At 39.1% G+C, this 22,112-nt stretch overlaps 2 pseudogenes; both read right to left on the bottom strand.

Annotated features, from left to right (window-relative positions):
- Positions 1-180: 180 nt before the first annotated feature.
- Positions 181-4,278, bottom strand: LOC132507370 (zinc finger protein 239-like; annotated as a pseudogene).
- On the bottom strand, positions 181-22,112 carry LOC132507373 (putative zinc finger protein 487; annotated as a pseudogene).

Here is a 22,112-nt window from a genome sequence, read left to right on the forward strand (position 1 = left end):
ACAAGGCAAAGATGTCTACTCACCACTTGTAGTCAACGTTGTCCCAGATGTTTAGCCTGTGCAACAAGGCAATAAAAAGAAAAGACCCCCACCCTCCGCACACCTTGTGCTGCCGTCCCAGTGTTACCAAATCAGGTCTGGATGCTTGCTGCTCAGAAATCAATACTCAAGAGAGACAAATGTTGGTAGAAAGGAAAGTTGCTTTTAATCAGAATGCTGGGGAGATGGTGGACTCCCCAAAAACCACCTCCCAAGATTCTGCTCAGCCATGAGAAGTTCTTAAAGGGAAAAGGTAAGTAATCTCAGTTAATCCTTGAAATAGGAGGTCAGAGGCATCGCCATCCCCCACTGAATGCAGGCTTGTTGACTTCTTATGATCTTTCTTTCAATACTGTCTTGTTCACACAGTTCGTTCTCGCAAGATTACTGAAGGTGAAGCTAGGGAAGAGATCGGGTCATGTGTTTAATTACTTATTCATTTCTACTTCTTTGATCTATGGAAAGAACCAACAGATTAGGCAAGGTATTATGTGATCAATAGGGCCAGAGATAAGTAGAGCATGGGGGCACCTGGTTTAAGGTTAGTGACAAGACAAAAGCGGCCTCTGGCAGAGAGCTCTTTCCGGCAAAGAGCTTTTTCCTGCCAAAAGCTGCTTACAAATCCCCACTTGTCAGAACATCATTCCATTTTTATTGGATTATGGTCGAAGGTCTGTCTTCTGTAACTTCATGCTGACATAGGGCACCATATACTTAGAGTGGAAGATGTCGACACGGGTCTGTAGTATGTCTTTACTGACAATTGTAGTTGACCATTTACATATACGGGCAGAACAAGCTACGATTATTTTGATGCCCACAAAGATACAGATTATTATGAGCAACAGTGTTAATCCCGTTCTCTTAAGGCCAAGTTCTTGAAATTGTGCTAGCCATAGATCTAGTACTTTTTTGTAAATAAGAGGCAGGGGATATGGAGGGGCCTTTGTCCTTGGCAGGGGGATAGGGGTGGGTGCAGGGTTCTGCTCAGTTCCACCAGTGTGTGCTGCGCACCGGCAGGAGCTAGGTTTGAGGCAACTAGGCTGCGCCTGAGGTTCTGGGCAAGCAGACAGGGCCATGGCCTTGCTGGCTCCAAAAGGGGCACAGAGACGTAGACACAGGAAGGGAGAATGCATGAGGCAGTGGAGACAGAGATTGGAGTTATGCAGCTGTAAGCCAAGGAACACAAAGGATGGAGAGCCACCACCAGAAGCTGAGAGAAAGGCATGGAAGAGATTCTCCCCGTGAGCCTTCAGAGACTGCATGGCCCTGCTGACATCTTGATTTCAGACTTCTAATCACCAGAACTGGAAGAATAATTCCTATTATTTTAACCCACCCAGTTCGTGGTACTTTGTTACTGCAGCCCTGGAAAACGAATATACAGACCTTCAAAAGTGGCCCTGAGACAACTGACTTTTCCATTTGCAAAAAAAAAGAAAGTAGATCACTAATTTATACCATTAAAAAAAAAATTCCAGGGTTTCCCTGGTGACGCAGTGGTTGAGAGTCCACCTGCCGATGCAGGGGACATGGGTTCGTACCCCGATTCGGGAAGATCCCACATGCCACGGAGCGGCTGGGCCCGTAAGCCATGGCCGATGAGCCTGCGTGTCCGGAGCCTGTGCTCTGCAACGGGAGAGGCCAAAACAGTGAGAGGCCCGCGTACCGCCAAAAAAAAAAAAAATCCAGACAGATTTAAAAATATAAACATGAAAAGCAAAACTTCAGTCTTTTGGAAGAATATCTTTGCAACCTCAGTCTAGAAAAGAATTTCTAGACCTAAGAAAGATTGTTATATTTGCATCAAAACTTAAAACTTCTATACAGTATAATATAGCATAAATAAAATTAAAAGATAAGCCACAGTCTAGGAGAAAGTATTTGTAACCTAATGTAGTCAACAAATAAATATACAAGTTATAAAAACAAATCCTGGAAATGAAAGAACAGATGATCCAATTAAATACATATATATCTCCAAGCTCATGGTATTGTTGCCTGTATTTCAATTATCTGAATGCTGCAGCATATGTTATTTTTCTATCTCTAAAATATAGAGACTCTTTTGAAAAACATAATTATAATACCGGAGAAACTAATAACCCCTGAATATCATGAAATATCTGTGGTCATAGATAACACAGTCAACAGATGCCACAGCCAATGGTGGATACATAAACCTACACATGTGATAAAATTGCACAGAACTAAATATACCTATACATAAATGAGTACAAATAAAATTGAGAAATTCTGAACTAATTGGTGGATTATATCAATAATGTCATTATCCTGGCTGATATTTGTACTGTATTTTTACAAGATGTTACCATTGGGGGAAACAGGGTACAGGGTACATGAGGTCTCTCTGTATTACTTCTTACAACTGCATCTTACAATTTACAATTATCTCAATAAAAATTTCAATTAAAACAAAAAATTACATAGGTATTAAGTATGGGACAACTTATACACTTCATATTCATATTAAAATTATGAAATAAAAACTTTATGAGTTATTAAGCAAATATACATATACTTCCTACAATGCTGCATTCCAATAAGCAAACCTATCATGAAAAGTTTCTCTACATAGCATACTTATACATATTCTGCAAAAGGCCTCCTTTTTAAACTTTTTTTGACACTGTAACATCTTCAAAATATTAATAAAGTTATCAAATATTATTTGTTACTCAATGAAATGTCACTTCTAGGCAAAAGATTTCTCATATATACTGGGTCCCCCACCTCAGTCCCAGGTTGTTTCTGCTATGCAATGAGTCCAACAAGAGGGTGAAGGTTTCAGGATGTTGACAGGGGTTTCTTCTTAGTGCTGTTTCTCTGCTGTTTACTGAAATCGAGATGCTGGTGAAAGGTTCCATTACACCTGTACTGTTTCTCCCTAGTGTGTTCTCTGATGTGTTGTGAGGAATGACTCTGGTAGAAGGTTTTCCCACATTGGTTACATTCATAGGGTTTCTCCCCTGTGTGGGTTCTCTGATGTACTGTGAGGGATGATTTATGGTAGAAAGTTTTCCCACACTCATTACATTTATAAGGCTTCTCTCCTGTGTGTGTTCTCTGATGTTCCCTCAGTTTCAACTTCACAGAGAAGGATTTTCCACTTTTGTGACATCCATAGGGTTTCTCTCCTGTGTGAGTCCTCTGATGATTAATGAAGTTTGACTTCTGGGAGAAATTCCTTACATTCATAGGGTTTCTCCCCGGTATGTATTCCCTTAGGTACTGTGAGAGCTGACCTATCACTGAAGGCTTTCTGACATTCATTACACTCATAGGGTTTCTCCCCTCTGTGTGTTCGCTGATGTACATGGAGATTTGACTTCTCACAGAAATTTTTTCCACATTCATTACATTCACAGGGTTTCTCCCCTGTGTGTGTTCTCTGATGTACTGCGAGGCCTGACCTATACCCAAAGGTTTTCCCACATTTGGTGCATTCATAGCATTTCTCCCCTCTGTGTATCCTCTGATGTAGGATGAGAGATGACTTATGGCTGAAGGTTTTCCCACATTCATAGAGTTTTTCTCTTACATCTGTTTTCTGATATGTAGGAAGCTTTGGCTTCTTGTAAAATGCAGTAGCACACTGATTAATTTTATAGACTTCTTTCCCTATATGTGTTTCTTGATGCTGCAAGAAATTTGGGTTCTTGCAGAATACTTCCCAATCTTCATAACAGTTAAAGGTTTTCTCTCCTTTATAAATTCGCTGAAGGAGTGACTTCTTTCTGAAACTATTTACTTTCAATACACTCACAGTATCTCTTCCCCATGATAACTCCATAGTGCTTATTTAAAGTTGACTTCTCACCAACAGACCACCTCCCACAATCATTCAATTCATAGTGATTCTCCCTTGTATGAGTTCCCTGATGAATGTTGGTCTATCAGAAAAGGCTTTGACATGTTCATTACCTCCATAGGGCTTCTCCCATGAGCTTGCTCTCTTATGGGTAATGAAAGTTGCCCCCTCATTGAAGGCTTTCCCACATTCACTATATTCAGAAGAAAGCTTCAGAGTTTGAGTATCTTGATGCTGAAATATGTCCTTATTTTGACTAATAGCTTTTCCAGTTCTATCATATTCTAAAGATTTCTCTCTAGAATGACCTGTGCTTTGTACAGAGGAGTAATTTCCCATGTGTATTAAACTCATAAGGCTGCCTTACAAAGGAGTGTCTATTACTAATGATTAATTCTGAAAGAGAATCCAAATTCATTCCATATGAGTCATATTTACCAGGTATTTTTCTTGATAAAATAGAGTTTGTACCCAGAGAAAATGCTTTTCCTAATACACTATTTCTCTCTTTTTTGTTTTGTTGTTGACAAAATCAACTTTCCACCAATGCTGGTCTTCCTTTTCCTGGCTCTTCTCCATCAGGTCAACTATGCAGAAGTATAGAAATGAAAATAATTTGCCATAGTTTATACATGTTAATATATTTCTTATGAAGAGAAGACATATTCATATGTCTTATTCTAGCCCAGTCATTTGCTATGAAAGTAATCTCAAGGGCATACTGCCTTGCTCCTCTAGGTTTGAAAAATAAATAAATAACTTGCAGTAGTGAAAAATGGGGAATCTGGTGACAAAATGCAATAATTTGACACTTCAAAAAGGTTTAGTGTGGTGATCATTTTGCAATATATACAAATATCAAATCATTACATTGTACACCTGACACTAAAATGTTGTATGCCAATTATACCTGAATTTAACTGTGACATTCAAAAATAGAGAATTTGAAATAAACACAAACAATAAATTTAAAATGTTTGAATGACTGCTTAATCTTGGGGTGGGGAACTTACAGGTAATAGAATCAGCCTAACAACTCAACAAATATTAAGTAGAATCACAAGGAAAATTAATAGACAATGATGGTAAGGGGAGATATCAAGGAACAATTAGAGTCGGAACAATTAAATCAGGGCCTAGTCGTTATCAAAGCAAGAGCCTCACTAATGTACATGCTTACAACCTCATCCTCCTCTTTTCTATTCCACATAACACCACCAAATTAAATTTCAGAAAGTACTCATTTTCATTAGAGTTAAAAGGAAAACTATTGCCTAGGCTATATTTGCATTCTCATGGGGATTCATAATGAATAGTAGTGCCTAAATGAAGTATACATTCAGGCTATTCTTACAACAGGATCAGAGGCACATCTTTATTCATCTAGCATATCATCTAAAACTTACAGTCTGGGGACTTCCCTGGTGGTGCAGTGGCTAAGAATCTGCCTGCCAATGCAGGGGACACAGGTTTGAGCCCTGGTCCAGGAAGATACCACATGCTGCGGAGCAACTAAGCCTGTGCACCACAACTACTGAGCCTACGCTCTAGAGCCTGCAAGCCACAACTACTGAAGCCTGCGTGCCACAACTACTGAAGCCCACGTGCCTAGAGCCTGTGCTCCGCAACAAGAGAAGCCACCACAATGAGAAGGCCGTGTGCCACAACCAAGAGTAACCCCCACTCGCCACATCTAGAGAAAGCCTGTGTGCAGCAACAAAGACCCAATGCAGCCAAAAATAAATTAAATAAATAAATAAATAAATAAAATTTATTAAAAAAAAACTTACAGTCTGAATTTCACTTATACAATCAATTATCCACCGTTATTAGGGTCTAGAGTACTTTTCCCTATCTCTTTACACTCATCTTCTGATTTGTCTAATAATTGTGGAAAGTATCCTTATGTCAATTTTCTGCCCTTTGCAATTAAAGGCAGAAAATAAAAATTCTAAATTCTCAACTATATTCAATGAAATCTAAAGAAAGAAAGAAAGAACAAATAAGGGGGACTTCCCTGGCAGTGCAGCGGTTAAGAATCCACCTGTCAATGCAGGGGACATGGGTTCAGTCCCTGGTCCAGGAAGATCCCACGTGCCATGGAGCAACTAAGCCCATGCACCACAACTACTGAACCCACAAGCCACAACTACTGAAGCCTGCATGCCTAGAGCCCATGCTCTGCAACAAGAGAAGCCCGTGCAGCTGCTAGCTGCGACTAGAGAAAGCCCGCATGTAGCAACAAAGACCCAACGCAGCCAAAAAATAAATAAATAAAATTTTAAAAAGAAACAACAAATAAGGTCTCCAGATTTCTTTCATCCCTTCATTACAGCTGAAGCAATACTTCAGAGAACTGAATAAGAAAACTGAAGGATGATATAATGGTGAGGATTTACCTCACTATTGCATTATCCTTCCAAGAAATTCCATCATTCATTTTCTTATATTTTAGTGTATTTTAGCACTATTGAACATAACTGATGAGTAATGTTGGAATAATTGCTAGGGGGATGAAGTAGCAAAACATTTCAAAATACTTTAAAATAAGATCACAACAATCCCATATTTCTTAGATTTATAAATGGGACCAAGTCACCCATGTGGAAATTGCAAGATAAACTGAGTTTTATTCCATTTAAAAATATAAGTAAATTTTCTCTTTGTTCATTCAAGTTAAAATTTTATTTTAATTTATAAGAAATTATGAAAGTCATAAAACAACAACCCTTGCAAATAATTAGAACTGTTTCAAAAAGACATTCAAAAACAAAAATTGGGTACACTGGATCCCTGATGGTATACCAAGGGTTAATATTCTATTTTGTTTAATATTTGAAGTATATCACTATTCCTTTCTACATTCCAATAATGGAATACAGTCCATTATTTCTTTTTATATTTCATATGTACTTTTCAAACACCATATACCTATATTTGTAAAAAATCCAAATTGACAATATCTGTCTTTTAACAAGAGGGTTTAGTCCTTTTGAATGTATTGTAATTACTAAAATATCTAGGTTGGTTTCCTTCATTTCACTTACAGTTTCCACTTATTCTAATTTTTACTGCTTTTCCCCTCTCTTTCATTGTTCTTTTTTGGTCTGATCTAATATATGTATATTTTTTCTTTTCTATTTTCTTACCTTCAAAAGTTTAGAAGTTATACATTACTTTCTGCTAGCATTTACTCATTAAATTTTACCATTCATATTTAACTCAACAACACTTCTAAAAAATAAAAGGATTTTAGAACACCAGTCTGGTCAACTGATAAATTATTTACATGCTATTGTTTTTCAATATTTTATTTTTGTTGTTTTTATACTCAACAGAACATTGCTACTACAGATCTTCCTTGCCTTACAATGAGGTTATGTCCCCATAAACCTATTATAACTTGGCAATATCAAAAGTCAAAAATGCATATAATACCCCTAAACTACTGAACATCATAGCTTAGACTAGCCTACCTTAAACGTGCCCAGAACATTTACATTAGCCTAGAGTTGGGCAAAATCATCTAATGCAAAGCCTATTTTATAATAGCGTTGAATATCTCATGCAGTTCACTGAATACTGTACTAACAGTTGTATGGGTACAGGATGGTTGTAAGGTTGTTTACCCTCGTGGTCATGTGGCTGACTGGAAGATATGGCTCACTGCTGCTACCCAGCATCACAAGAGAGTATCTTACCACCACATATCGCTGGCCCAGGGAAAAGATCAAAATTCAAAGTACAATTTCCAGTGAATGGGTATTGCTTTTGAACCCATGAAGTCAAAAAATCAGGAGTTGAATCACTGTAATTTGGGGATCATCTGTAATTTATACAGATAATATTTGTATAAACGTACCCATATCTTTACTTGTTTCCTCCCAGAACTGCTTCTCTTCAAGTTCCCCTGTCTGAGTTAAAGGTACTACCAGACATCTAGTGCCTCAGGAAAAAAAACCTTTCAGTTTTTCTCTTGATTATTCTTTTTCTCATACCCATAATCCAATCTAACAACAAATCCTGTTTTGGCTACAACTTCAAAACACATCAAGAATCCAATCATGTCACTTTACTTTCTATTTCCAAGCCGGTATTAAGGCACCACAATCCCTCACATGGAGAACTGCTAACTGCTCTCCTTGACTTTACTCATCCCTCCTCCCCACCCCCTCTGTCAACATTTCTACTGTAGAGCAGCCAGGGGTATACATGAAGCAAATCAGAACATGTGCTCCTTTGCTCAAAACCTTCCAATGACTCCATCTCAATTAGAATTAAGGAGCTTTCGGGACTTCCCTGGTGGTCCAGTGGTAAAGAATCCACCTTCCAATGCAGGGGATGCGGGTTCAATCCCTGGTCAGGGAACTAAGATCCCACATGCCGTGGGGCAACATGCCACAATGTGCCCGCGTGCCACAACTACTGAGCTCACGCACCTCAACTAGAGCCTGCATGCTGCAAACTACAGAGCCCATGCACTCTGGAACCTGCGCGCCACAACTACAGAGGCCATGCGTCCTGGAGCCTGCAAGCCACACCTAGAGAAGAGAAAACCCACCGCCACAACTAGAGAGAGGCCTGTGCACAACAACAAAGAGCCCACACACCACAATGAAAGATCCCACGCGCCTCAATAAAGACCCTGCGTGCCACAAATAAGACCTGATGCAGCAAAAAAAAAATTAAATAAATAAATAATAAATAAATCTTAAAAAAAAAAAGAATTAAGGAGCTTTCGATAGCCAGTAAAGCCAAATACTGGCACCAACTACCTCTCTGATATCATCTCTAACTCTCTGATCTCTATTCATCCTGGCAAATGCTATCCTGTTCTGCAGACACTAAACACTCCGGCCTCAAGTTCATGGCACAGGGTATACCATCTGGCTGGAATATTCAAAATCCACTGGCCCCCTCCATTCAGATCTGTGTTAATTATAATATTGATCTTAAAGAGGCTCTTTCCTGATCACTTTCATAAAGAGTACCACATTTCATTCTCTTTTGCCACTAAAATGCAGTCATTATATTGTTAGCAGTTGCAACCCCAGCACACAGACAAACCTGGCATATGGTAGATGTCAAATTAATACTTAGTGAATTAATACATAATATATGATTAAAAGATGACAAATGAAATTGATGTAGAAAGAATAACAAATATTTAAAATGAGAGAGGCAAGGATTGGATTTTTGGAAGAAAACCCAAAAAGAAACCATTTAGCTCTTATCCGCCAGGGTGATATATGCATCTGAGGCACGAAGGCCAATTATTCTTGGTCACTTCCAAAGTTCTATTAACTCTAAAAAAAATTTCCTAAAAAATCTCAAACATGCCAACATCTGAACTAACTCCCTGGGATCCAGTTTCTCCCAGGTTACAGTAAAGTCTATGCTAACTCACCTGGGTGGCTCTGACTTTGGGACTCTTCCTCTAACATCCATGGCTCTTCTCCTTGCTCCAATTTGAAAATCACCTCTGGTTTGGTAACACAATACCTTGTGAATGGAAAATGACACAGGACTTGGACCAGGTAGCCTGAGGTTCAGGACCTTTAAAGGAGGACAAAGTTAGCCTGCACGAAAATAAATCCACTGGAACATTTCACTGGGGAAGAGAACACAAGTGTTCTTTGTAGTGCCCGAAAGGGATCACCTTTGACTCCTGAATTTCAAATCTATAAATTATTAATCTCTACAAAGAAACCACCTATATCAGCAGCTAAAAAGGAAACAAATATTGTTTGGAGTTACAAATTATACAATCCCTACCCACTGAGATGAGGTGGCTATAGTTCTCCAGCATCATGTCCCTGTCCAGGGTCCTCTGAGCAGGCTCCAGGTGCTGCCACTCCTCCTGAGTGAAGCCCATACTCACATCCTCAAATGACACTGGCCCCTGAAACAGCACATCTGTGTTCAATCTACAGTGACCAGAACTGAATAGCATGCAATATGTTGGGGATCTAACACCTGGTCATGTTCACAATTAATAGTTGAAGAGAAAATGCAATGTAGGATCCCTTCTCTCAGTACTATATGTTGTGGGAAAATGAGGAATCATGGTATAAGGTCTGGCCAGTGTATTAATTTCTTAATTCATACAAAGAGCATAGGAGTTCCTGCCAGTGTTCCAGGAACTGTCCCAATTTCTGGGAATACAAAGAAAAATAAAAGGTTAATCCTGCTCTCAAGGAGTTTATATTCAGGTCAGAAAACATATTTAAACATAAATATCTGCAATAAATTTTATAGAAGCAATGATAAAAAGTCTCTGAAAGGTAAATGGGTAGTTGCAAAGGGGGAAGAAATGTTAAGTTTTATTTTGTATTATCAGGTTGAGTTTTATGGAGGAGTAAAGTATTAAGTCTTGACACATGAATCACATATTCTTTATAAATATGGGCCAACAACACAAAAAAAGGCATGGAAGCATTAAAAAATACTTGATAAATTTGAAAACACATGGCTCAAAAAAAAAAAGAATACTTGATAAGTTAATGGAACTATACAGTAGGAGAAAAGGGTTTGAGATGTCTTAAGATAAAGCCTCACAGACATAATTAAGAGCAAGATTATAAGCAAGATTACAAGTTATTGTGGATATGTCCTCCAGCCTAAGGGTTTCAAAACATTTGATCATTTACCCCTTAATTAAAGTTTGAGCACTCATCCAGCATGGCTATTTATATCTTTATATGTACATGAAATCTCATTCTTATTTTTAAAACACAAATATCTGAACATCAATATGCTAATAATTCCTTCCCACATTCCAATAGCTTTTCTTGGGTACTCCCTGGGGCAGTGTTCTCAAAGTGTGGTCCATAAGTCAACAACATCAGCATTAGCTGGGAACTTGTTAGAAATGCAAAATTCTCAAGCCCCATTCCAGACCTACTATGATAGCCAGTGTCCAAGATGGTCATCACCTCCTCCCCCAATGCCCTTGTACAATCCTCTCCCACATTAAATAGGGCTGACCTCTGTAACCAACAGAATGTTGCAGAAATAACAGAGTATGACCAATGAGGCCAAGTCACAGAAGAACACTGCTGCTTCCACTTTGTTCCTTCATGGATCACTTTCTCTGGGTAAAGCCAGCGGCCATATCATGAGGACACTCAAGCAGCCCTATGGAGAAGTCTACATGGGGAAAAAAATGAGGCCTCCTGTCAAACATCAATACTAATTTGCTAGCCATGTGAGTGAGCCATCACAGAAGCCAATCCTCCAGCCCCAGTCAAGCCTTCAGATGGCTGCAGCCTCATGAGACCCCTACGTGAGACAATAAGTGTTTCTTGTTGCCTTTAAGCTGCGAAATATTGCAGTGCTTTCTTATGCAGCATTAGATTAAGGCATCTACAGAAACAGATACTCTGGGCATGGGACTTAGTGAACAGTGTTTTAATAAGCCCTCTAGGTATGAGACACTGAAGCTGAAAAACCAGTGATCTAGGGAAGTCAAAAACAAGGACACTAAAGGAATTTGAAGGCTCTGGCGCCTACAGCTACAACAAACATTAAACACAGCCCAACTCCTAGCCAGACTAACACAAATCCTCACACTAAAAATTTATTTACCTCAGTTCTATCACCAGATACATGTCCAGCTCTCAAAAAACAATTGCAATACATACCAAAAAGTAATAAAAAACACACGAAGAAGAGACAAAGTAATAATCAGAACCAGACTCAGATACAACACAAATGTTGGAATTATCAGACAGGGAATGTAAAATAACGATAATTAACATGTTAAAGAGTTGAATGAAAAAAATTAGACAACATTCAAGTATAAATGAGTCATATAAGCAGAGAAATAGAAATTCTAGAAAAAAATCTAAAGTAAATGCTCCAAGTCAAAACCACAGTAATAGAAACAAGGAATGCCTCTGATGGACTCATCACACAACAGGCCAAGGAAAGAACCAGTGAACTTGAAAATAGGTCAACAAAAACTTCACAGACTGAAATGTGAAAAGAAAACGAATGAAAAAAGCAGAACATCCAAGAACTGTGGCACAACATTAAAACGCATAATATATGCATAATTATAATACCAGAAGAAGAAGGAACAGAGCAGAAGAAATACCTGAAGTAGTAATAACCAAACATTCCAAAATTAATGACAAATCCAGGAAACTCAGAGAATATCAAGCAAGATAAATGCCCCCAAAACCACATCTCAACCTGTCTTACTCAAACTGCAGAAAACCAAATCCAAAAGATCTTGAAAAAAGCAAAGAAGGGGTGGGGGTGGTATTGGGCCCCAGGGGTTGGTGGAATGTGAACCTTACTTACAAAGGAACAACGATAAGAATTACAACCGACTTCTCAGAATCCAAGCCAGAATCCAATGCAAGCAAGGAGAGAATGGAGTGAAATATCTAAAGTGTTGAAGGAAGAAAACCACCAACCCAGAATTAATGAAAAGACACACTGAGGCATACATTTATATAATTCTGAATGACAAGGATAAACTCTTAAGAGCTTCTAGATGAAAGAACAGCTGACTCACAAAGTAAAGAAAAGCATCCTAGCTTCAGACTTCTCCTCTGCAGGGGTGAAAGCAAAAAGACAATGAGATTATGAGAAAAGAATTTCAATCCAGGAATATTATACATAAATAAATTGTCTTTCATATGACAGGCCCAAAACCAGATGTGTTCAAATGAGCAGGGCCTCGAGGAATAAATCACCCCTGTAATCTCTGCAGAGAAAACACTAAGGAGGTACTAACAAGCTGCCAAGCAAGTCTCAAGCAAGGGGAAGGAGTGAGAAACAATAGAGCTTGTTATTGAAACATGGTTACAACTAGATGGATAATATTAACATGATTTGAAATGTATAACATAATATTAAAGAAGACCTCCTGAAACAGAAGAGACTCTCCGTAAGAACAGAGCCAGTAATATACTGATAAATTATTAAAATGGGGCTTCCCTGGTGGCGCAGTGGTTGAGAGTCCGCCTGCCGATGCAGGGGACACGGGTTCATGCCCCGGTCCGGGAGGATCCCACATGCCGCGGAGCAGCTAGGCCCATGAGCCATGGCCCCTGAGCCTGCGCGTCCGGAGCATGTGCTCCGCAACGGGAGAGGCCACAACAGTGAGAGGCCCACGTACCATAAAAAAAAAAAAAAAATTATTAAAATGGAGACTGGGTGTGGGGAGGAGTAATGGGTGGATTGAAACTTTCGAAGGTCATCTAAGAGGGGCTGGAGGAAGAGCAGTAGCAATCACTACACCATGGAGCAGCAGAAGAGCAACAAAGTAATCTGATATGTTAGTAGATATGGCTCAGTTATAATATTTAGGTGTGGGTTGGTAGCTATGAGAACTAAAAATCAGAAAACTACCAAATTAACAGAGAAGAAAAATGAAGCAATGACAAATTTGAATATACCAGAAAAAGTAAAGATTCTAAAGAAGTATAATTAATAGTATAAATTGATATATATTGCATTATGTTATACTCAAAAATAATATGTAGTAAACTAAGACAGATATATAAAACCAAATATACGAATTATCACAGAAAATGGGAATGGATATATTTCTTATGCAAGACTAACATGCCATATTAGTCTTTAAAAAAAACCCAAATGTTGCCATTTGTTGTTTACAAAAAATAAATCTAAAACAAAGTGATAAAGAATGGTTAAAAAAGAAGGAATGGACAAAATACTACAAGAAAACGCAAATAAAAGGAAGCGAGCATGGTCTTATTTATATCAGATTAAGCAGAATTTGCAGCCTTAAACTTCAATGGGGCAAAGGCAGATACCATGTAACGATAAATGGTAAAAATTAATCAAGGTTTAAGTCAAATCTGTATATGTCCAAATAGATAAAAGAAAAACTGCTACAGTTACAAGATAATTTGGTTAAAGAAAACAAACCACAATCACGGTAAGAGGCAATATATCTCTATCAACAAGAAAGGACTATCAAAAAAAAAAAAAAAGAAAGGACTATCAAATGGAGTTTGTTGAACTCACGTGTTCAGGTAATTACTAATGATAGTTAAAATTCAGTTACTTAGAAAAATGTCTTTCATACAATATTTTAAATACATACTATCTCATACTCAGGACAAACCTATAACATAGATACTATTTTTCCCATTTAACAGATAAGAAAATTGAGGCAGAAAGAGGTTACCCAACTTCCCAGAGTCACCCTAAATTTGAACTAGGTCATCTGAAAATAAAGCACCACTTATAATCGTTATGTTATGCTGTGCTTTCAGAGACAATATTGCTAAACCCTACAAATCAGAGGTTTTACAAGCTACTTTGTCTGATTATGACCTATAAAACCAAAATTTTAAAAATTCACTAAAAAGTCATTAACTCATAAAATAAGACATTCTCCAAATTAAAAACTTTAGATCAAAGAATAGTAACCAACATCCAAATTACTACTGTCCTAGAAAGAAACAAAGGGGAAAATTCATTACATGAAAACTTAAGACCTAAAACTAAAGCTGTCACAGAGAAAAATTGTCTTTAACTTATTTTTTAAATAAAGACTGAAAATAATTATGAACTTCATGTTTAGCTGAAAGAAATATGAAAAATAAAAAACAAATCAAAAAAGTATAAAAAAATAAGGATAAAATCTTAAGTGAATAAAATTAAAATAAAGCCAAAATAAATGAGGAAGACTAAATTAAACCAAAAGCATTTTTTTTCAGTATGTCTCATACATAAAATGGGCAAAACTGGGGTTGGGGGGGAAGAAAACTAACATAAAACTTTAAGACAATTTAATTTAGCAAACAATTTTTTGGTTGTTGTGCCTAAAAATTTTTACAAGAGGGGGAGGAAATATACCGGATATAATGTTTTTTGGGGTTTTTTTTGTTTGTTTTTTAGAAGATGTTGGGGGTAGGAGTTTATTAATTAATTTATTTTTGCTGTGTTGGGTCTTCGTTTCTGTGCAAGGGCTTTCTCTAGTTGTGGCAAGCGAGGACCACTCTTCATCGCGGTGCGCGGGCCTCTCACTATCGCGGCCTCTCTTGTTGCGGAGCACAGGCTCCAGACGCGCAGGCTCAGTAATTGTGGCTCACGGGCCCAGTTGCTCTGCAGCATGTGGGATCTTCCCAGACCAGGGCTCGAACCCGTGTCCCCTGCATTAGCAGGCAGATTCTCAACCACTGCGCCACCAGGGAAGCCCCGGATATAATGTTTTTAATTCAAAAGGGGAAAAAGGTATGTTCAAAATAAAAACTACAAAGGGATATTACTTTTTATTACAAAGCTCCTCTAATCAAAAGAAAAATACATCAGTGACAAGAAAAAGTCCCAGAATTGAGTCAAATATATGTACAGTGCCTACTTGTAAAAAAAAAATTATACCTCACACTATATAAAAATATATATTTGAATGAATAAGTATAAAACACAAAACAAAAGACAAGGAAGCACCCAAGTAATAACATATTAAGTCTGTTACAAAAAGGTAGAAAATCTTAGATTGGATTAAAACGATTGAGCTACATGGTGCTTACAAAGGAAACACCTAAAACAAAATGGCACATAAAAGTTCATTCATTCATTCACTTAGCGACTTTTCAATACTTATTATGCACTTAGACTACAACAGTGAAAAACAATGACGTCCCCCTCCAGTCTTCAGGAGAGTTATATTCATTCAGGAAGGGAAAAACAGACAATAAACAGCATAGTAATAATGAAACTGTAGTGTTGGATGAGAAGTGTTTTGGAAGAGTGTGTTGGAGCAGTGCCTTAATACACAATACATAGTGTATTAAGGTAAGGGGGATGGGAACGCTGGGGGTTAGTGTAGCAATTTTAAGGTGGAAGTTTGTGTAGAGTAAAGCAAAATGTGAGAAACCCTTGGTATGATTGTGCTTTGCCCTGGGACAAAAAGCACCTGCTCCCAGCTGGGGATAACAAATGACAAGCTGGGAAGAAGCAACTACAACTTACATCATGTTCTAAAAAATAATTTCCCTAATATAAAGAAATTAAATCTATAATTTAAAAACTTTCCATAAAGAAAATCCAGGCCCTATATAAATTCACTGGTGAATTTTTACAAACAACTAAGTAATAAATAATACCAATCTTCAACAAACACTTCCAGGGAATAGACAATGAGGAAATACTTAACATGTTTCTTTGAGGCCATATACAATTGATATAAAACATGACAAAAACATTATAAAAAAGGTAAATAAAAGTCTCTCTCATGAAGAAAGACAAAAATCCTAAACAACTTATCATGAAATACATTCAAAGATGACAGAATATCAAGACCAAGTGGGAATTTTTCCTGGAAAAATAGGCTGGTTTAACACTTGAAAATCAAAACATTAATAGAATTACATCAATCAGTATGTTAATATCAATCCATTAAAAGAATAAAGGAGAAAACCATACAATCAACTCAATAATTAAATTCAACACCATCGGATGATAAAAACTTTCAGCAAACCACGAGTAGAATGAAACTTCCCCAAGAACATCTACCAAAAATGTTACAGCAAGTATCATCCTAAATGATAAAATATCGAAACGCTTCCCTTGAGACTGGGATGAAAACAAGTATGTACTATTCTATTCCATGGTAGCTCCTAGCCACAGCAATAAAGAAAAAGAAATTAAAGTTTTTAAATGGGACAAAAAGTAAGAAATATCCATATAACATAATTGTGTGGAAGGAAACTCCAAAATAATCTACAGATAAAATATTAGAGTTAATAAATGGTAAGGTCACTGAAAACAAGTTCAATATACAAAAATTGACTATATATACTAGCAACGCCAAAATAGGGAGAAAATTTTTCAACTACCTAAGAATAAATCTAACAAAAGAAGTAAAACATGTACACATGGAAATTATCAAACATTCCTGAGAAAAATTAAAGGAGACCTAAGTAAATGAAGAGAAATGCCATGTTCATGAGTTGAAAATTCAAGTCAATATTAATATAACCTAACTCCCAAATCAATCTATAGATCCAATGCAATACCAAATTCCAGCAGATTCCCAGGGAAGGGTGGGAAGGGGGGCAGGGCGTTGACAAGATGATTTTAAAGTTTATACAGAAATACAAAGAACTGGGACTTCCCTGGGGGCACAGTGGATAAGACTCTGTGCTCCCAATGCCAGGGGCTTGGGTTCATTCCCTGGTCAGGGAACTAGATCCCACATGCATGCTGCAACTAAGAGTTCGCATGCCACAACTAAGGAGCCCATGTGCCACACAATTAAGGAGGTGGCGAGCCACAACTAAGGAGCCCTGGAGCCGCAACTAAGGAGACTGCCTGCTGCAACTAAGGAGCCTGCGTGCCGCAACTAAGGAGATGGCGAGCCGCAACTAAGGAGCCCACCTGCCACAACTAAGACCCAGTGCAACCAAATTAATTAATTAATTAAAGAAAAAAAAGAAATACAGAGGACTTAAAGTAGTGACGGTAAATCTTGAAGAACAAAAGTGGACAACTTATATCCACAGATATGAATACTTTTTATAACGCTAAAATAATAAGGCAGGGCAGTACTGGCATAGGGTAGACAAAGAGGCAACTGCAACAGAAATAAGAATCCAAAAAGAGATACACACATATGGTCACCTGATTTCTAACAGACACCACTGCAATTCTGTGGGGAAAGGAAGGTCTTTTCAATAAATGGTACTGTGGGAACTGACTAGCCATAGCTCAAAAAAAGATATGTATATGTTTATGTATATGTATCTAATAATTCAAAATAGATCATAGACTTAAATGTGAAAGCTAAAACAATTCTAATTTTTAGATGAGAATATAAGAGAATTCCTTTACGACTTCGGGATGGGCAAAAATTTCTTTAAACAGGACACAAAGAGCACTAACCATTAAAGAAAATATTGATAAACTGGACTTAATTAAAATTCAGAACAAGTCTCAAACTTAAAGAAGATATCTGTAGTACACATATCTGACAAAGGACTCATATCTAGAAATAAACATCCAAGTTAATACAGCACAGAAAAACTATCAATTTTTTTAACAAACAAAACAAATACACGCTTTAAAGAAAAAGATATCAAAATGGTTAGAAAACATGAAAAGATCCTCAGCATGATCAGCAATCTGAGAAATGCAAATTAAAACCACAATGAGATACCATTACACTCACCCACCAAATACTAAAAAAGAAAAAAGAAAACCTCACAAACAATACCAAATGCTAACAGGGCGATGGCACAAGAGAACCTCTCACATACCGCTGGCGGGAGTATCAAGCAGTACAACTACTTTGTAAAATCCGTTTGGCTGAATCTATCAAGGTTAAACATATGTATGCATGCTATGACCCATCAATTCCACTCCTAGGTTTCTATCCCTCAGATTCAAGTGCACATGTGTACAAAAGCCAGAATTGTAAACAACCCAAATATCCTTTCAGAACACAACAGATAAACTGGTATATTCATACCATGGGAAAAAAACCAAACTACTGCTACACATGGATGACCTCAAACATAATGATGAGTAAAAGTCAGACGTAACAGATTATATATTACATGACTCTATTTGTATGAAGTTTAAAATGAGACAAAAGTAATATATGATAACAGAAGTCAAAATAATAATTACCTTTGAATGAGTGGGCAAGTACAGTCTTGGAAAGAAAAGAAGACTTCTGTGGTACAGAAAATGGCCTTTATCTTGAGCTGGGTGATAGCTATCCAGCTGTAGCACATATGAAAAATTCATCAAGTTGTACCCCGAGGATCTGTGTGCGCTTTATTTCAATTTCAAAAAAAGAAAGAAATATTAACAACTTGAATGTAACAAGATTTGATCACTGACTGGATATGCGGGTAGCAGGTAAAGGACAGCACTTAGAAATAGATACTGGGTTTTTCACTGGAATGATGGACTGGCTGGTGATAACATTTGATGGGAAATAAAGGAGAAAGTGGGGGGAGCTGTTATTAACAACTTTCCTTTCGGATTGTAGAGTATGACGGGCCTTTAGAAGAGCTATACAGAGATGTCCAGCAGAGAGTTGGCCATTTGGGTCTAAGGTAGGGGAGAGGTCTGGGCTGGAGAGCCAGAAAAGCATCCCAGCAAATGATGCATCCCCAGACAGGAAAACAGATCACTCAGCAAGACCAGGAGAGTGAGGACAATAGGGGACCAATAATGGACACCTTGGGAGAAGCAGTAATAAGAGGCAAGAAGAGGAAGAAGACTCCATTGAGAAAACAGAAAAGAAATCATCACAGAGGAAGAGACCAGAAACCAATCAACACTTTCTAGGAGGGACTGAACATGAGTGTCAACTGGATAGAATGCTCAATTAAGGCAAATACTATAAGATCAATGACATTTGTCATAATAAGGTCACCGGTGTTCCTCACCATACAGATCCAACAAGTGATGCAGTTTGAAACGTAAAAGGGCACTGGGGAAGCGTGTGCCAGAAAATACAACTTTAATCTATCTGCAGCACAATCTATACATAATATTAGAGAAGATTATCTGAAGGTGACATAATCCATTCTTTCTTGCAGATATCCCTGGTTCTATGCCCGGATCAAGTGGGACCATGAGGAAGAGGTCTACAAGACCACGGTGAGAAGCCCCTGGAAACCTCAATTGACTGAGTTCTCCTTTGACACAAAGTGTCCTGCTTCCCCTGAGGAGCAATTACAAGCAGCTGGCTACACCCATTTCCCATAGTCACTGAAAGATTATTCACTATGATACCTACAGTAAGATTAGGAAAGGAACATTTTCTTTAGAATTCTTAATACCTCATGAGGAATTCACATGATGATTTCTTTAAGGGCCAATGCAAATCATGTAACAAAGAACATCTGCATTTTTTCTGACTATCAGAAAAATCAGACAAATTCGGTCAATGATAGCACAGAATAGTCTAGTAATAGCATATAACCTGCATATAACTGCATAGTACTTCATCCTGATACTGATGTGTTCCTATTATCCCTGAAGTTGACTTTCATCTATTTCTATATTTCCATTCTAACCTACTAACCCTAAAAAGTCTCATGTAAGACACTGTAAACAAAGGAGGGAAAAAATAAACAAACCACCTGAGATCTGTTCATTTTCTGTGGATTGAGGAAACACATAGTGAACTACAAAGTTGGGCTGGAGGAAGAAAGAATAGATCACAAGAGATCTGATCTGCCTTGCATCTCCTGGATTCTCCTACCTATAAGCTCCACACACTAGCAGGATAAAATGTCCTCCTGTAGAACATCTTTTGGTCCTGAACTACCTTGGCAGTAGTTTCTCAGTCTTTTAATAGAAACTGGGTTTGACTTAACTATGTCGGAAAATCTGACTATTGGCTAGGTTGCTACGAATGGGATGACCTGGTCATTCATCCTCTTGGGCTCAGTGGTTTTCATCTTTCATCCTAGGCAGAAACAAGTAGTCCAGGAAGCTCTTTCCTTCACTACTTCTTGTGTCTGTGAAGTCAGGATGGAGGAAGCATCCACGTCTCTCAATGTCACGGGTGATAAAGGGCATAGGGTGAGGCCCCCTCAGGCACTGGAAAGAATAGAGAATGTGAAAGAAGTCAAAGGCTGTTAGGAAGGTCTGAGATAAGTTTTCTTAGTGGTAGGTGGTATTTCTCTCCCCCAGACTATATAATTTCCTGGGCAGACTTGCCCCTTGCCTTAGCCCAGCTCCCTCTCCTGAAACCTGGCTCACACCTCAGGTTCTCACAGTCTGACGGGTGGCTTGCAGAGCACGAGGATCACATGGTGCATGGTGCAATCGGCTGTGCAAATCTAGGGTCTGCTCTTTCTTGGCCTTGATCCTCCTCTGTTCTGCAGCCCTGGTGGAAGGTCTCCACTCATATGAGCCATCTTCCAGGCGGGATTCCTTTTACCTCACAAGATCCGCTTTGTTCCTAGGAATCAGGACCTGAACCCAAGGGACAAAATCATTTTAGTTGGAACCTATATGAGCGCCCCAAATCTTGGAACACCTGTGCCCCCAAATCTTGGGTGGGTCCTTCAGTAAACTCAAATCAGTACCATTGAAAACACACAGGCTGGACAGTTCATACCAGCCCCAGAACTAACCATTATTAACTATGATCCCAGACCCCCGAAGAGACACCAAGAATCCCGGAAATACAAGTGCCCCATGAGAAAAGAGTCCACGTTATACTTGACAGCGATGTCCTTTGGCTCAGTGCAGGGACGGGCACAACGTTTAGGCAGAATTGTTTTTTAGGGAGGAAGCAGATGTGGATGTGCCTCCTCCGCCGGCTCTGCCGTCTTGAGGCACTCGCTAGCCACTCTGAGTCAGTTTCCGGTACTAATACAGTGGGAGGGCGAGGAGTCCCTGCCGTCCTCACCGAGTGCGCGGCGGCCTCAGCACAGTGGCCGCCAACACTACGGCGGCCTCTCTGGGGACCCGCAGGCGCGGGTAAGCGTACAAGGACCAGACTCGAACAAGCCACTGCAGCAGCTGCCGCTGGCCGGGATAGGGGCCTGAACCCCGCCCCTCCCTCAAGCTCTGCCGCCTTTCGCACCGGCCAAGCGCCAACCGCGCTCCAGTGCCCACCGCACCCCGACTGAGGCTGCGCGCAGGGCGGCGCATGCGCCAGAGGGCCTGTCGACCCCGAAGGTGTTACCCCCGACCGGTCTCACGGCTGGAGCCCCGCCCCGGAGCTGGGGGTGGGACCTGAGCCACTTTGATCGCAGCCAGGGAGCCGGTGTGAGGCGGTTGCTGCGCTAGCCCAGACGCTGACGCGGGTGGAAGAGAAGACCAGAGAAGAGACCCGCAGTGCAAGCTTTGAAAACAAACCTGGTGGTAGCAGGGCTTCTCCCAGGAAGGCACAGCAGCCCAGTGCTGGTGGCATTGGCGGTAGTAGTAATCATGATAAAGTGTGATGATGCCAGCTTCTCAAAATTACTTGTGAGAAATGGAATATTGCCTGCCATGTCAGTAAACAAAGGATGTCATAGTCATCAACGGTCATAGTCATCAAGGATTGCAGCCACCTCCGAGGGTGAGCCGGTGAGCCCTGAGGGAACTTAGAAAGGAAACAAAGAATACCTGCCATCTAGCAGCCATAGGATTGCAGCCACTCCCCACAGCGAGACCTGAGGAAACTCGAAAACACAGGATACTGGCCCCAGATCGCTGAGGTGCGTATCAAAGGAATGGTTTCAGTGAGCCCAGACTCTTGCATCTTCCCATACGTAGAAAAGCGCTAAATTCCTTA

The sequence above is a fragment of the Lagenorhynchus albirostris genome, chromosome 16 (genome assembly GCF_949774975.1).
Source record: "Lagenorhynchus albirostris chromosome 16, mLagAlb1.1, whole genome shotgun sequence".
Lineage (NCBI taxonomy): Eukaryota > Metazoa > Chordata > Mammalia > Artiodactyla > Delphinidae > Lagenorhynchus > Lagenorhynchus albirostris.